Genomic DNA, 16,175 nt, shown 5'->3' with positions numbered 1-16,175 from the left:
AAAAGACTTGGTTTGCAACCAGAAACTGTATAAAAATGTATGTATGTATGTATATATATATATATATATATATATATATATATATATATATATATATATATATTTATTTATTGACTTGATCACAGTCTTCCACAACCCCTAGTATAGTAGTCCATCTCCTAAAAAACTTTTTTAATACAAAAATTGTAAAGCATTTGTGTGAATATGTATAAAATTAAAAACCAAACACCCTGATAATACTGCATTTATACAGTTTTACTAAATGCATAGAGTATATCATTCATTTATTCATACTGGCTAGTTTTATCGTTCAAGTGACCTTAACTTTAATATTGGACCTAGGCTGACCATGTCATTGAGGCCTGGAAACCCGGAAGCCTCTAACTTTATCTGCCAAATTAATTCCTGTTTTTCCAATAAGGTAGACCATGGACTCCCTGTGGATTTTTTCAAACTTTTCCACTATGCCAAATTTAAACTCATGTCCTTCATGTGACTACACATGCCTATACAGAGCGTTGGTAGTTCTCTTCATCTTAATTTTATACATGTGCTCATATATACGAGTGTGAAGCTTCCACTCTGTTTTGCCTATGTAAAAGGCTTCACAGTATTGACAGTGAGCCATGTAAATGACCCCCATAGTGTCACAGTTGCAGTTCCCTCTTATGGGAAAATCTTTGTTTTTCAAATTTATCCCGTCACCCTCCAGGATGTATTTACATGTACTGCATCTCCCACACTTGGTCATCTTAGCCTGAGGTACAATTTTAATGTTTTTTCTCTCCATCATGTCCTTAAAGTTTCACCCACTTGTATAATCGTTCTATGTTTTCTTGTTCCTTCCTAATCAGAGCATAATCCTAATCACAGCTGCACTGCTCTGATGAATTTACATAGAGAGCTGAATCTCTTAAACTCTTCCCTTATGTCCCTGTCTCATCATTTGAGTCTTTATACATTTAATAGCCTTCTTTTTTTCCTCTGTGTGGTCCATGCTGTCACTTTCAGATCATTTTCACCTCTTAGCCATCAAAAATCTCCACATTTTAGGATTTTACCCTCATCCTTTGTCATTTCTAGAAAGTCAGTTTCTGTTCTTATGTTAGTTTCTTTCTCTGCTATTGACTTGCTGTTCCAACTGTACTATCCTGTAACAATAACATTTCCTTTCTCTACCAGCCTTCTTCATCAGTTCTCCATGAATTACTGCTTTATAACCTTCCCACCATATTTCTTTGAATCACATCTGCCATAATTTCCCAAAGTTCATCCTTCTTATCTGGAGAGTGGCATTTACAAGTATGTATCCATTGCCTCTACCTGAGTCTTCAATGTACATCAAAGTTTGCTGTAAGGACAGCATGATCTGACAAATTCTGTTTTCTATACTTTGTACTGTGTATTCTCTTTAACATGGCATTCAAAACGAGCCAGATCTATTCTGCAGCCTTGCTGAGCTAGAGCTCTTGAAAAGGTTACCCCCCCATTTGACCTGGATGCAACTGCCTCCATGCAGTTGCCCAATCATTTCTCTCTAGCCACTACTTTACATTTTTCTCTCTCCTCCTATGGTATCCCCTTACATTATAGTCTATTGTCATGCTTATTTAGCACTAAATTAGAATCACCTACTGTGGCAGCCATTTCCACATCCACCTTCCACTTACTCCACTCCTCAAAAATGTGTTGAAAGAATTCCACTCCTATACATTTTATTATCAGTTTTGTTAGGTACATTTCTACATCAAAATGCATGTTTGACAATGAGGATTCATTTATTGCCCTTTCCTCACTGTTGTGCAATCTTGGAGTTGGTATACATAAAAAACAGGGGGAATGGGGGCAACAGGGAACTTACTCACCTGCATAAATCACCATCACCATCATCATCATCATCATCAGCCTCTTTATTCCCATTTTCTACATGGAGTTGGGGTATCATGTCACTTGTCACCATCTCTCTGTCTATTCAGTACCACTCTCCTGCCTTCTTTGACACCCATGCTTGTCTCTCATAGGTCTTCTCACACAATCCATCCACCTCTTTGCTGAATGCCCACATTTTCTCTTGCCTTTTTCCTGACAATCACAAATTGTCTTCACCTGATTGTCTTCTGCTTTTCTACACATGTGCCAGAACTACTGTAATCTGTTCTCTTTGACCTTTTCTGCAACTGGAGCTACTTTGGCTTCTGCTCTTAAGTCCTCATTTCTTCATCTGTCCCTCAGTGTACAGCCTGCCACCTATCACAGGGCCTTCATTTCCATCACCTCTAGTTTCTTCTGCTCTGCCTTTACTGCCCAGGTTTCTGTACCATACAGTAGTACTGGTTGTACCACTGTTTTGTGCACCTTACTTTTCTCCTTCTTTGGCATCCTTCTGTCATACAGTAACCCTGACAGTCTGTGCCAGTTGGCTGTAGCCCCTCTGATACTAGCTTTGACCTGCTCATTTGGACGTCCCTTTTCCTCCCCCAACCCTCCAAGATACTTGAGACTGTTAACCAGTTCCACTATTTTCTCTTCTCTCTCAGTTATCAGTTTATTCTGATTTCCCACATTTGCTGCCATTACAACTGTGTGATCTGTACTCAGTTTCTTCCCCATGTGTAGATAATGTCACCCAAATGAAGCACAATTCTTTGAGTGGGTGAGACATTTGGGCCATTCACAGAAACACATTTACATACAGACAAGTATAACACACCACACATCATTAGAAATATCCTGTATTCACAGCTTCTGACTCTCCATTTCAAAAGGACACCGATGGGCTAAAAAAAAACTTTCTCCTTAGTGGCTATGATGTTAATTTAGTGGAATGGGCAATATACCAGGTTAAGCCTGAGCTTATCAATGCTATTCCTATGCTTATGGACCATGGCAGTAGCACTACACACACACACACACACACACACACAAATTTCTTGCCATGTAGTTACCCACGTACTGATGCATGAAAGCATGATCTACTGTACCGAAAGGAGAAGCAATAGATTCTAAAGCCTAAGGGCTATGTTCCCCAAGGTGTTATTGGACATTTTTGATGATATATTTTTTTTATTTTGGCCCAGTATATATTAACAGATCTACATTTTCCTTGTGTATAAGTATGATTAATATAAACATGGATAAGTGATCTAGTTAAATATTTATGATTGGTGAATTACATCAGTCTATTGACTCTGGTTTGGTCTTGTTGTTTGAACAGTATTTCCAAATGTGTTTTCTGATTCTACCAGCAGATGACACTGTTTCTAACTTATACCTTTACCTAATTAATTCTTTTAAATATTTTTTGCCTTTGTTTTGTTTTAACCATTTTGGTCTTAATATAAAAGGTTATGATCAGTTCGCCAATCATAACCTGCTTATTATGTGTTTGAGACATGGATGCCAACACTTTCCATGTTGAGAACACACAATAATATCAATAATAATAATATTAATATTATAATGTTAATAATAATATCTAACAATGATACCCGATCATACCTCTCAACCTCTTAGAGCAAAAATCTGGACAAAGCCTAAAATAATGGGGGACAAATAGAGACAGATTTTAAATATTGCTCTTACAAACTTAGAAAGTTGATATAATAATAGGTTTTGCATTAGCATGAATTTTCTGAAGGATGTGGAGTCTTAAACTGAAATGTTTGTTATTATTTAATGACTTCAATCTTCAGCTATTTGCCAGAAAGGAACAGATTTTAGGAAGAACACACAAAAAATATGAGGCAAAAATCTGGACATTCTACGAAATCCTGTACAGGTGAAAGGTATGTACCTGATCCTAATTATTTGTAGTGCATACAGCTTTAACTTCTCCATATACTACTAGTTAAATACAAAAAAAAAAAAAAACATACATCTGAGTTTCAGAGTTGGCATCCTTTGGAAAATGCAGGCAAGCACACATCCTGTTATTCCAGCTAGTTTCTAAGTTTATTGGAGGAAGGCACACCTCATTCTTGAAGATGGCAGGCAGAAACAAATCTTTTGTTCTGCTGCTGTCATTTGCTGGTCAGTATAGGCAGATTTTACTGCCTAGCATGGGACCTGACCTTAACAAGTTTAGCAAGGGGTGCTTAACATTTGTTAAGGCCAGGTCTCGTGCCACTTTAGCACTTAACTGATCTATCTTTTACTGAATATCAGCATAATTACCATGCTCCATGCACTACAAGACTTTATTCATATCTGTCCAAGGTTGTCACAGAAAAATGTTTTTTCTGTATGTGAAGGTTTGATATTTATTTTGTTTGAACAAATTGTCAACTCTGTATTTTATGTTTTGGTGTTTTATTTCATGATACATTACTTGAATATGGTCATGTAATTTTAAGAACTTACATAAGTTGCTGTTTACATTTGTTTGCAGATAACCCATTGAAAATGCCTTTGTTTGGTTAACCAGTAGTCTGTGGAATATTCTTCCATTAAAGTAGCAATTTTTTTTCAAATTGGTTCTGGTTTGTCTATAGTTTTGTTTCCATTTTCACCATCCACTGGAATTTAGAAATTAGTATGAACAAGTGTATAGGGTTTTGTTGACATATATACATATCTTTGTTATAATCAAAAGTATCTGAGAAGGACCAGTTCACTTATCTGATTAAGAGATACAATTGGAACAAAATAACTTCTTTATTTGTACTTGATAGTAATGCTTCCTTTTATAAATGTACTTTCTCACTATTGGTCACTTTGTTTTCTTGGCTTATGTCTTCCTACTTACTGTTATTGTATTTTTAAACACTCATTCATCATTCACAGTATTCTAACTATCATTAATCATTATCTGTAGATAAATTAACAATGCTTGACTCTTATGTCCTTATGATAATGCATACCATTTATGATAGGCATATTGTATTGCATAAAAAAATACTTTATTATTATTTATTGACATTTGTTCACTGGGAATGTCTGACTGGGCATAGGTACCCTTTTTCACCGGAGACCAGAAGAGAAAAGCTAAAGGTTGCAAATTTAATGCAATCAGTATTTACAAAAACACATTTTATAGTGCAGTTTCACTGAATACATAACAGGACAGTCAGTATAATAAAATGTGTACAAATAAAATACAGAACAAGGTAAAATGAAAGGCAGAAATCCAGCTTAAAACACTGTTATCGATAATACACTCAACTGCTTCCTCAGACGTTCATCCACTGCTATCTTTCCTCCATTTAAATAATTCATCTCATTACAATCAATTCAACATTAATTGGTACATGATAATTAAGACGTAAAATATGACTCAAACTGCAATATACTGCACATAAAAAACATTTATATTATATTTAAAATACATGGTCAAAACATATAAAAATGTACTAAAATATTTTGTTTGTTTTCATTCACTTTGAATCTAGCTGTGAGGAGTGTGAACTTAGCTACAAGGGAAATCCTATCTCCTAAGTAAGAGTCTTAGAGGGACCTTATTGAGCCCCTTGCCTGAATCTGCCCTTAACCTAACTATCCACTTTGTTTCCTTCACCTCAGTTCTATTTTTTTGTCACCCATCCTGTCATCCTCCTCAATTCTGTCTATAATCAAGAACTTAAAATTATGTGTGTCCCCTGTGCCCATAACATGTTTGGCCAGGGCATTAGTTATTACACAGTGCTGGATATCATACAAATGTTCTCTTATCCTATTTTTGAAATTTTTGTCTGTTTTACCCACATACCTCAGCATACCTGGCAATATACCAGGTATACAATATGGTCTGTCTCATAAGTGCCCTCTGTCCTAAACCTAAACGTCTTTTTAGAATCAGGATGATCGAATCTTCCTGTTGAATCTGTAAACTTGAAAATAGTTACATTTATTGCATGGCTTTGTGCCTCTCAAAGTATTCCCTGTTCTATGTGGAATGACAGCCCTTGGATAACATAACAATCTTTTGATGTTTTTCATATTCTTGTATAAAAATGTTGGTTCAGTTCCCACTATATTCCTAATCTCAGGATCTGTTATTAAAATTAGCCAGAACTTCTTATAAATATACGTCACTGGTCTAACATTATTGGCATATATTACAGGCATTCTAATCACACTCCTCCCTTTATTATTATTTCTGCCAACATAAACTGACTCTCTGTCTGAGAAATAAGATTTTGCTTCTGTATTCCTAAGCTCTTGCACTCCCTTTAATATGGTGGAGACTTTATTTTCCTTATACCCTCTGCTCACCAATCTCTTCTCTAGCTGTTGTAACTCATATTGGTACCTTCTATGCTCTGTACTCAACCTGGATACCCTCAGGCCTTGCCCTTTTACTATGTTGTCAAATATGTAATGGCGATGCATGCTTGTCCTGTGCAACAAGCTGTTCCTATAACAATCTTTTCAATGCACTTTAGTGTCTTTTCTTCCAATCTGAGTGTACAAAAATCTTAACATCCAAAAAATCTATACTATTACTAGAGTGGTTCATCGTAAACTTCAAGAAGGATATTGAATTATTGATGAACTCATAAAATTCATCTGTGGTACCCAACCATACAACAAAAAGGTCATCCACAAATCTACGATAGAACCCTACCTGTTGTTTAAAAGTGCGAAAGTGCTCATGTGTATTCTCAATAAAGTGTTTTAAGGTGGATATCTGCCTTTCGTTTTACCTCATTCTGTATTTTATTTGTGGATTTCTTGTGAATTTGAATGAGGTATTCGTCTGGAACCACTGGCTTTTTCTTCTGATTGTAATAAAATGCCTTTTGATATTCACAAACATTAAATTTACAAGCCTTATATTGATATTTTGCAGAAAGAAGAGTGGTGTATAAGATAGGTAGGAGTAATTTAAGAAATACAATAGTGAGGTATTAGAGGAGATAAGCAAGTCTGAGTGTTAACAGGGAAGTAGCGATGGAACAGTAATTTGGTTATACTAATTAGAAGTAGGTATAGTGGTTTAGTGAGGTATTAGAAGAGAATAAGCAGGTTAAGTGATTTAGTGCTTTTAAGGGAAGTATAAGGAGGCAATGAAGGATGGTAAGAGAAGTTAGTAGAGGAGCAGGGACAAAGTCAGGAGGCAGAGACTTCTGATTGTAATAAAATGTCTTTTGATATTCACAAACATTAAATTTACAAGCCTTATATTGATATTTTGCAGAAAGAAGAGTGGTGTATAAGATAGGTAGGAGTAATTTAAGAAATACAATAGTGAGGTATTAGAGGAGATAAGCAAGTCTGAGTGTTATCGGGGAAGTAGTGATGGAACAGTAATTTGGTTATATAATTAGAAGTAGGTATAGTGGTTTAGTGAGGTATTAGAAGGGAATAAGCAGGTTAAGTGATTTAGTGCTTTTAAGGGAAGTATAAGGAGGCAATGAAGGATGGTAGGAGAAGTTAGTAGAGGAGCAGGGACAAAGTCAGGAGGCAGAGAGGAAGTCTTTTGGTAATGGTTAGAAAAGATGAAAGTGTGAGATAGACTGATATAGGAATTTTATTCAAGTTCTAGCTACATTATTGCAATAGAGACTGACCACAGCAGTCCTTGTGAGTTTGTAGATAGTAAGCAGTCTATCATTTCTCCAAAGGTGATGGTTTGGTAAATAGAATTGGAGTATGGGGCTAATTGCTGGACAGGCAAATGGGTTATAGATGATTTTGAGGGGCTAAGATGAGCTGGTTATAAGATAGGTGGTAATCCGTTAACCTACCAAATATATAGATATTAATTTAACTGATGTAGTTTATGTTAAATTTTAGAGCTACATTACCTTCTGATATTTCACTTAGATACTGCACTCTCACCGTTTTTGAGAAGTGCTTAGCACAGCAATCCTCTATGTTTTAGGTTCATTGTTCAAAGGAATACATGTCTAGATTTGTATCTAAAATTCATTTCTGTTTTGTGCTCCTTTGCTAAATATCCCCATTATTTTTACTTTTTTATGTTAAATTTATTTACTCATTTGTAGCAGGTAGTGTCTTTGTAGTACACACAGTGCACAAAATGCTGAGATCTTATTCCATTGTTGGTCCTAATTTTCATACGTTAGAAACAACAAAAATTTGATTCCAGTATGAATATTTGTTGGCCTAACTGGAGAAACTGCACTTTTAAGTTAGTATAGTATTGCATTCTAGGCTCTCATTCTCTTGATTTTTCACACATGATTTTGTCACCTGTAATGAATTTTATTCAATAGAATCAATCCAAGTAGCTAAAATGTTATCAGCTGAACAGTAACAAAGTATAGGATAAAGTCAGGAAAAGGTGGTCACCTGGTCAACTGAGTCATGCAAATAATATATAAATCAGTATATTTACTCAGTGATTCCATGCTCTACTAGGACTTCAATAGAATAAACACACCCCATCCTCCCAGTCCCTTTTATAAACAGATGTAACTTAAGAACAGTTAATAAGTCACATGATTCACCCATTAATATCTTAAAGAACTATTCCTATAGAAACAAAAAATAAAATAGAAGACTGCTGGTTAAAATTGTGACATACAGAATCTGTTTATTTAGTGAAAAATCATTTCTCATAAATAATGCTTTAAAAATACATATAAGAGAAAAACAATATGTAAAAAAAAACACTCCATCTTCATGTTCAGTGCTACAATTTCATGGCATTAAGTTTGAGTAATGGTTGAATGGAAATAAATTAATTTAGTCCTGGAGCATTATGGGCATTCAGTCTAAGCTGCCACAAAAGTTTTTTGTGTTCAAGTCTGGTTTGCCATTCACCTCCTCTCGTGTTTGGAGTAACTTTCTCAATAATCCCAAAGTAAAATCTGTCAAACTACATACAACATAATGAGGATTCGTAAAGTATATTGCTGTTATTCTTATTCCTCATGTCATATGTGTGCTCGTAAATTCTTTTGCGTAAACTTCTTTCTGTTTTTTCCACATAAAATGTTGGGCTAGTTGAGCATTTTGTTAAATAAACTCTCTGAGTTTGACAGTTGTTCTTGTAAAACTGTACCTGGTTCCTGCCCCATTTTCTAAAATCAAAGTTTCTGTTTCAGAAATGTGTGAACATTGTTGACAAAATCCCACATTATGTCATGTTTCCTAGGTGCCTATCTACATTCTGGGCCATTTCTAAAATGTTTTTAAAATTTCATGCAGTTTTATATATAAATAAGGGTTCCCTTTCCATCAGGTTAAAAACTTCAGGGTCTGCCTTAAAAATGTTTCAGTTGTTACCTACTATATGTTTAACTTTTTTGCTGCATTTATTGTATTTTAAAACCATAGCACACTCAAATTTGTTCAGAGAGAAATTAATCCCTGGGTGTGGCCCCTTGTCCTTATTCAGAAGCCCCTCACTCATTAGGGGTTTATATTTTTCTCCCATGCTGGTAAACGGTGGCAATTTGAAAAATGTAGATAGGTATTCCTAAAAGTAAGATTCCTAAAATATTGGACTTTTACTATCAATTATCAATTAATTATCAGCCAAAGAGATCAAAGTATCTAATAATTAATACTAGTTCTATCAAAGTGTGAAGTAAATTTTAAAAACACAGTGGTGGTGTTCAAGTAACTAATAAAATCATCAATCAATAGCAAAGGACCCCCCATAGGATAAAAATATCATCCAAGAACCTCAGATACAAATTGATATACTTGAAGAATTCACTGTTAAATACATAAGGTCTTTTGCAATCTGACAGCATCAAAGTTCATAAACCAGGGAGCAAGCTGTGCCCATAGCCACCCCTTTAATTTATTGAATAGCTCACTTTTCAAAAATATGAAATTATTGTTAAGAAATGAAGTCAGCTCCTCTATAAAATTAAATTTGTCGTTGGACAAGACTTTAAACTCCACTAAACTATTTGAAACATCTCTAGTCCATCTTCACTCAGAATAACCAAAAACAAATCTGCAACATCAGTTGTTAATAGCACCAAGTTGTTCTTCCATAGGTTGTTCTTTTGTTGACCTAAAAATCCCTAAATCCTTTACAAGGTGTGGTATGGTGTCGTAGATTGGTTTAAGCCACCTATCCACTAGGGAGGATTTTTGAACCTTTTATTCAATAAATGTTTGCTGCTGTTTAAAGTACATAATTTGTTTCATTCTGAATGTTTACTTTTGGGTTCTCTATCAAACGTAGCCTTTTTACCAACAACTATTGCTAATAAATAAATGAAATGAGCTCTTCCATGATCGCCAGCATAAGCTGATAAACTTTGTTTTCATGTTCTGCTCTTCCCTTATGATCTGTCAATACATACATACATACACACATATATATATATATATATATATATATATATATATATATATGCATACATTTATCTGTCTATATATATATATATATATATATATATAAATATATATATATATATATATATATATATATATATATATATATATATATATATATATAATTATGTATTACCCCTAATAAGAATAACTGGGATCATAACATAGATAATTTGAGGAGACACATTCCTGGGATAAAGCATTTAGGAACTGCTGGTGTCCATTAGTAGTACAGGGGGCAGTCCTGGGGTAAATTTTCTGTTTCCAATCCATAGATCCAAGTTACTCTTGAATATGGACTGGGATGAACTTTGTTTTATGTGGCTGGGGAGTCTGTTCCAGAGCAGCGGTATCCTCAGAGACATAAACTTGTCACTTCAAATCATTCTGTTGATGTGGTAGAAGAGGTTTAAGTCCCTAGACCTTGTATTTCCAATGCCATTGATTTGCTGATGTGCAGTAAATTCATCAGTATTGGATCGGAGGATGCCTTGTATGCCAGACACATGTCATCTCTTAGCAGTCTGCAAGCTAATGAGTATAGTGATAGGGCTTTGAGTTAATCCATGTAGGACATTTTGTTTAGGCCTTGTATCCTTTTAGTAAGGTATCTCTGTGGGCATGTCAGTTGTGTGTGTCTGGACTGATATTTGCTGAAGGGGCATTGCACTCAATGACTGGCCTAATAGGACTGAGTAAAGGGATACATCCCTAGATCTAGACACGATCCTTTTGTTTATAAGCCATGCAGTATAAAAGGACTTTCTTACAATAAAGGACAAATGTTGGTCAAAAGATAGGTTGCTGTCTGCATAAGTTCCCAAATCCTGAATAACTGGATCAACGTTCAGCACTGTGTTGTCAGTGTTGTATTTCTCTGGTTTCCATATATCTTCTGTCCCTAGTCTTACGAGCTCTAATTCCTGTAGTCTCTGGTCATATCATTTCCCTTCATCTCATAGGTCTTTCTGGTGAATTTCCTCCTCATTTCTTCCTCAGCCTGATGCACTTTTCCTTGTATGCATGCATTGGGCTCCTGACTTGCAGACAGGAGTCATAGTGAAGAATGGGAGCATTAGCTGTTCATGTCTGAAGTCTGTACTACCACCAGTGCCCCCTCATTCTACACCTGGTAGCTCTTTACAGGTTAATGAACACCCTTAAAGCCCATTGGTGCTCTTTTTTTCATCATTCCCACTGCCACCCAGCCAACACTTTACTTGTTTAGCCTAACTGCAAACCATGCATCTGTTTGCACTGAACTTCAACTGCTCTCATATTGTCCACTTGATCAGCTTTTCCAAATTCTTCTTTAGACTCTTCCCCCATCTTGTAGTGATACATATTTCTTTGTGTCATGTGAAAACCAATTGATCCTGTTTTGATTTGTCTGAGACAAGCACAGTGAAGGCCTGTATGTACCTGGATTTGTCTTGCTTCCACTTTATACAACCAATTTTGCTATTCTCCCATCTTCAAGCACTTGTGGCCTAGGCAGTGATCAGTTACCTGCTGACGAGAGGAATCACTGGCCAGTTTTTAAGGATGTTAGGAAACAGATCTTTGTGTACTTTTGCTTTATCCTGTCCAGGGGGCGGGGTTCCTACTCCATGTCCTCTTGTCTATCCTAGTATCAGTCCATTTCTCTCTGGTTCTGAACTAGTCCACAAACAACAGGGTGCCATTACTTTGTTTATTTGTGAAGTCTGAAGTTTGTTCAGAGTCTATGGTGATCTCTCTTTCATCTTTGCTTATCCAAGCCAGGTCTGTCCCTCCTTTCTGATGTACACCTAAAATGTCCTTGCTCTGTTTCCTGGTCCTTTCTATCAGCTGTCTCTGAACTTTCAACTTTGCTTCCACTACCACCTCTTTCCCTTTGTTGCCTCCTTACACTTTGCCTCCTTTGCTTCCCCACCCCCTTCTTTCAGCATTTGAAAGGCCTAGTTTTGCTCTAATTGCTAGGCTTACATTTCTACATAGCTGCAAAGGCCTTTATTATTATTATTATTCTTATTTTTTACATCTTTTTCCCACACTTATGGATTTCGTACACATTCTTTCAAAGTCATGCTTGACTTCTACCCAGCTCATCGTGAACTTCTCTACCATTATCCTACATCACTGCCATTGTATTTTGTATTCTTACCCTTTCACCTTCCACTTCAAAGCATAGATCGGGGTGATTGTTGTGGGTTGGAGTACCATTGATATTTATGACTCTCTGCCTTGGTTATAACCACATACAGAATACAAGAAAACAGATACATTTTGACCAGTAACACTGCTTTTTAAGATGTGAGTCTACCAAAAGCCAGTTAAGACATTAAAATGTGAACTTAAAAGCAAGTTTGTTAACAGCTACAAATCTGCAAGCTAATATATCCCTGTTTAGTAATATTTCATAGGTATTTACCAGGTATTTAGTTTAGCATTCCAGGAGACCATTGAGGAGCCTAGCCCCAGTTATCAATTACCCCAAAGCACTGTCTGGTTATTTGACTTGCTCAAGGTCACACAGTAGGCAAATGAGGGTTGTGGGAATTAAGCCCCGTACCACAAGAAATAGCTTGTTAACAGCTCACAGCCCTAGTCTTCTTCACCATCTACCAGACTTACCACCTTTTTCTATTGTCTAATCAATTAAGCAAATAAAAAAAATCAAACATCAAATAAAAACTTGTCTCGACAAGCAGCAAAATTCCTTCCAGAAATTATAATGATAGAATGGTCAGATATCTTACAGCTGTCTCATTAAGTTGTTACATGGTCATAAAGAAAAATATATTGAACTATTTATAATAAAACAAAATAAGTTCAGCACCTGCTTTTTTGTTCAGTCTCCACACTCAGTTTATTTATTTTTATTTTATTTATTTAACATTTGTTAACCGGGAAAGGCCAACGTGGAACAAAGCCAATTCCAGTGCATCTCCTTTCTCTGAATGCCAGTTCTATGTTGGTTTGCTTCCTGTCTCCCTCTGAAAATAGAACAGGGTCTATTTAGACAGCTACATCCTAAAAAAATTTTGAAAAACGGGAAATATCCTGAGAGTTTAGGGCAAAAAAAAAAAAAATCTTTCTTAATTTTTCTCAAATAGTTATATATAATGAGTTTATAAAAGAAATACGTTATTACATGAAAAAACAAGAGACATCTCAAATTGTACAAACTGAGCTTTTATTTTGTTTAAAAAAAATTGCAGTCCACTGTTTTGCAGCGGTTGTGGGTATATATTTTTTTTATCTTGACAAATGTTATGCTTCCATGAAACACATCTCACTTTAGGTATTTGAACTGGTGGAAACCCTAGTCCCAGAAAGCTCAGTGGTAGAAATTCAGTTTTAAACCTACACTAACTTAAGCCATGCTTAGAATCAAGAGAACATTGTTAAAATAATCCCTAGCACAAAAGTGTATCTAAAATACCTTCTTTGATTACGAGATAAAACATATTGATCAAACAAATTAAACAGCATCAACAAACTACTAGAAAAACATCTCCTAAGATTTCCTAGAACAATTTTAAGAATGTAGTGAATTGAAATTTCAAAAGAGGACATGAGTTAAAAAGGAGCTGCAGTAATTTGGGGCTCTTAGATGGCTATAATAAGCTAGGGCAGCCATGGTGGTGCAGCGTGGTTAGTGTTGTCACTTCACAGCAAGAGTTTCTCCAGTTCGATCCTCGGCTGGGGTGCCTTCTGTGTGGAGTTTGCATGTCCTCCCTGTGGTTGCGTGGGTTTCCTCCGGGTACTCCGGTTTCCTCCCACATCTCAAAGACATGCTGTAGGTCGATTGGACACTCTACATTGGCCCTAGGTGCAAGCGTGTGCATGTGTGTGCCTTCTGTGGAAGGTTGGGCGCTAGGCTGACAACTCAACACCATAAAACTTCACTGCCAATCATAAGCGGACAGGTGATCCACAGTGGTGACCCCTAACCGGGAAAAGCCGAAAGAAGAATAAGAAGATGGCTATAATAAGCTAGAATACAGGCAGGGATATATTCATATGGATTGTTAATTCATTTTTGACTGGAGTATCAGTCATTTTTTTCTTGCATACAAGTCTTTTGGTTTGTCTTTAAGGACTGCACAGACACTTGTTGCTTTTTTATTAGAAAAACAGTAAAATGTATAAATCATATGAAAAGTGTACAAAAATCTTGCATAATAATCCACAATTTCACAGTCTGTCATGAATTTATGTACTTTTAGAATTACTATTGTAATATAAATAAATTTATTAACTTAGTGAACTTAGTTTACTAAATGGATGGTGTGAGTTTGTGTGTGTGTGTGTGTGTGTGTGTGTGTGTGTGTGTGTGTGTGTGTGTGTGTGTGTGTGTGTGTGTGTGTGTGTGTGTGTGTGTGTGTGTGTGTGTGTGTGTGTGTGTGTGTGTGTGTGTGTGGCTGTGTGCACCTGCACGACAATCTAATGCTAGTTTAGAGCACCGTCATGGTCTGGCATGCATGTTGCTGTTATTTGGTACTTGGTTCTAATAGTAAGTAACCCATTTAGCTGAACTAACAGTCTAAAGTCAGAATGAACATTTTTGAAGAACCAGAACTTCACTGTATTTTACCCTCCTTCTTCCAGTACCTCAAATCCAACCACTGCTTCAGTAACATAATAAAACATTTTTTTCTAACCACTAGGCACACATTAGGTGAGAACTGATGTAGAGTACTGCATTTATTTTTGACTCAAGCCTCTACAGTCCAAAGAAGGGTTACTAAAGTGTTACAGGCTTTGTAAAATAAACGTTTGAAGAATGGCTAATAGAGGTCAACATCTCAGAAAATGAAAGCCTGAGTGTGTGTAGGGTAGGGATGGTATTTTTATGCAAATCATAAACAGCATAAATAGTACATTTTGAGGATGGGGTATGTAAAAGGAACATGTAAATATGCCTTTTCATATGGGGAGCGGTAAGACTGTGGCTCAGTCTTCTTGAGAACATAATGGATTCACAAAGAGTGAATATTCCAGCCACAAACGTCTAGAAGGAAAGGAAAAGGAAAATTTGGGCTAAGCTAATCTTTCAGTTTATTGACAGGGAAAGGGAACATTCCTTGATTAGCACCACTTAGAAAGACATATGCAGTTAAGTTACTAATGAAATTGTTAGTGATCAAAGTACTGGTGACAGAAAATATTTATAAATCAGTCACTGTTGTTAAATGTCATTATTTTGTGGCAGTAAACTATCTACTGCAGATATTTGCTCATTGTTCTTGTTTATGTTTCATCTAAGTCCATTTCTATCATTTAGTTCTCTTTGTATTCTTTTTTGGCTCTGTTTTAAAGTTTCTTTGATAAAATACTTTTTAATTTGTATTTAATATATTATGTTTCAGAAATCATTTCTATGAGCCAACTAATATATAACCTTAAAGTAGCATGATATCGTGGTTTGCTTAGACAAAACTTGTACATGCCACATAATATTTGACTTTAGCTCCTATAATAAGATTACATTTTAAGATTAACAAATTTATCAAAAAACATCACATGGAGCAGCTTATGACGGGCAATAATCCATTGATCAAAAGTTGCAGGCAATCTAAAGCTCTCAGTCCCCTCTAAACCAAGTCAAGCCTAGGAAGTTCAAGTGAATAATCCTAATCTAAATTTAAAGGGTCACACCAAGGACAGCTGAGTCAAAGGAGGTATAACAAAACTGCATACTGGATAAAACTGTGTTTTTCTCACAGTATATGAGGTGATAGTTTTCATGAAATTTGAGTCCGGCTATTCTGAAACATCTGCATATAGTCCTGTTACAGTGCAGCCATTTTAATTAACTGCTTTTACAAACTTGACAGTTTTCATCTTTAAGGTTGCTTATAGTATTGTATGAACCACTTGCTTATCAGTTACAATATAAATATGTAACAGGTGTCACTGAACGTTTT

The sequence above is a fragment of the Protopterus annectens genome, chromosome 1.part0, assembly GCF_019279795.1.
Source record: "Protopterus annectens isolate FY-2018-M chromosome 1.part0, PAN1.0, whole genome shotgun sequence".
Lineage (NCBI taxonomy): Eukaryota > Metazoa > Chordata > Ceratodontiformes > Protopteridae > Protopterus > Protopterus annectens.
The sequence above is the reverse complement of the archived record's forward strand: the minus strand, read 5'-3'. Positions refer to the sequence as shown.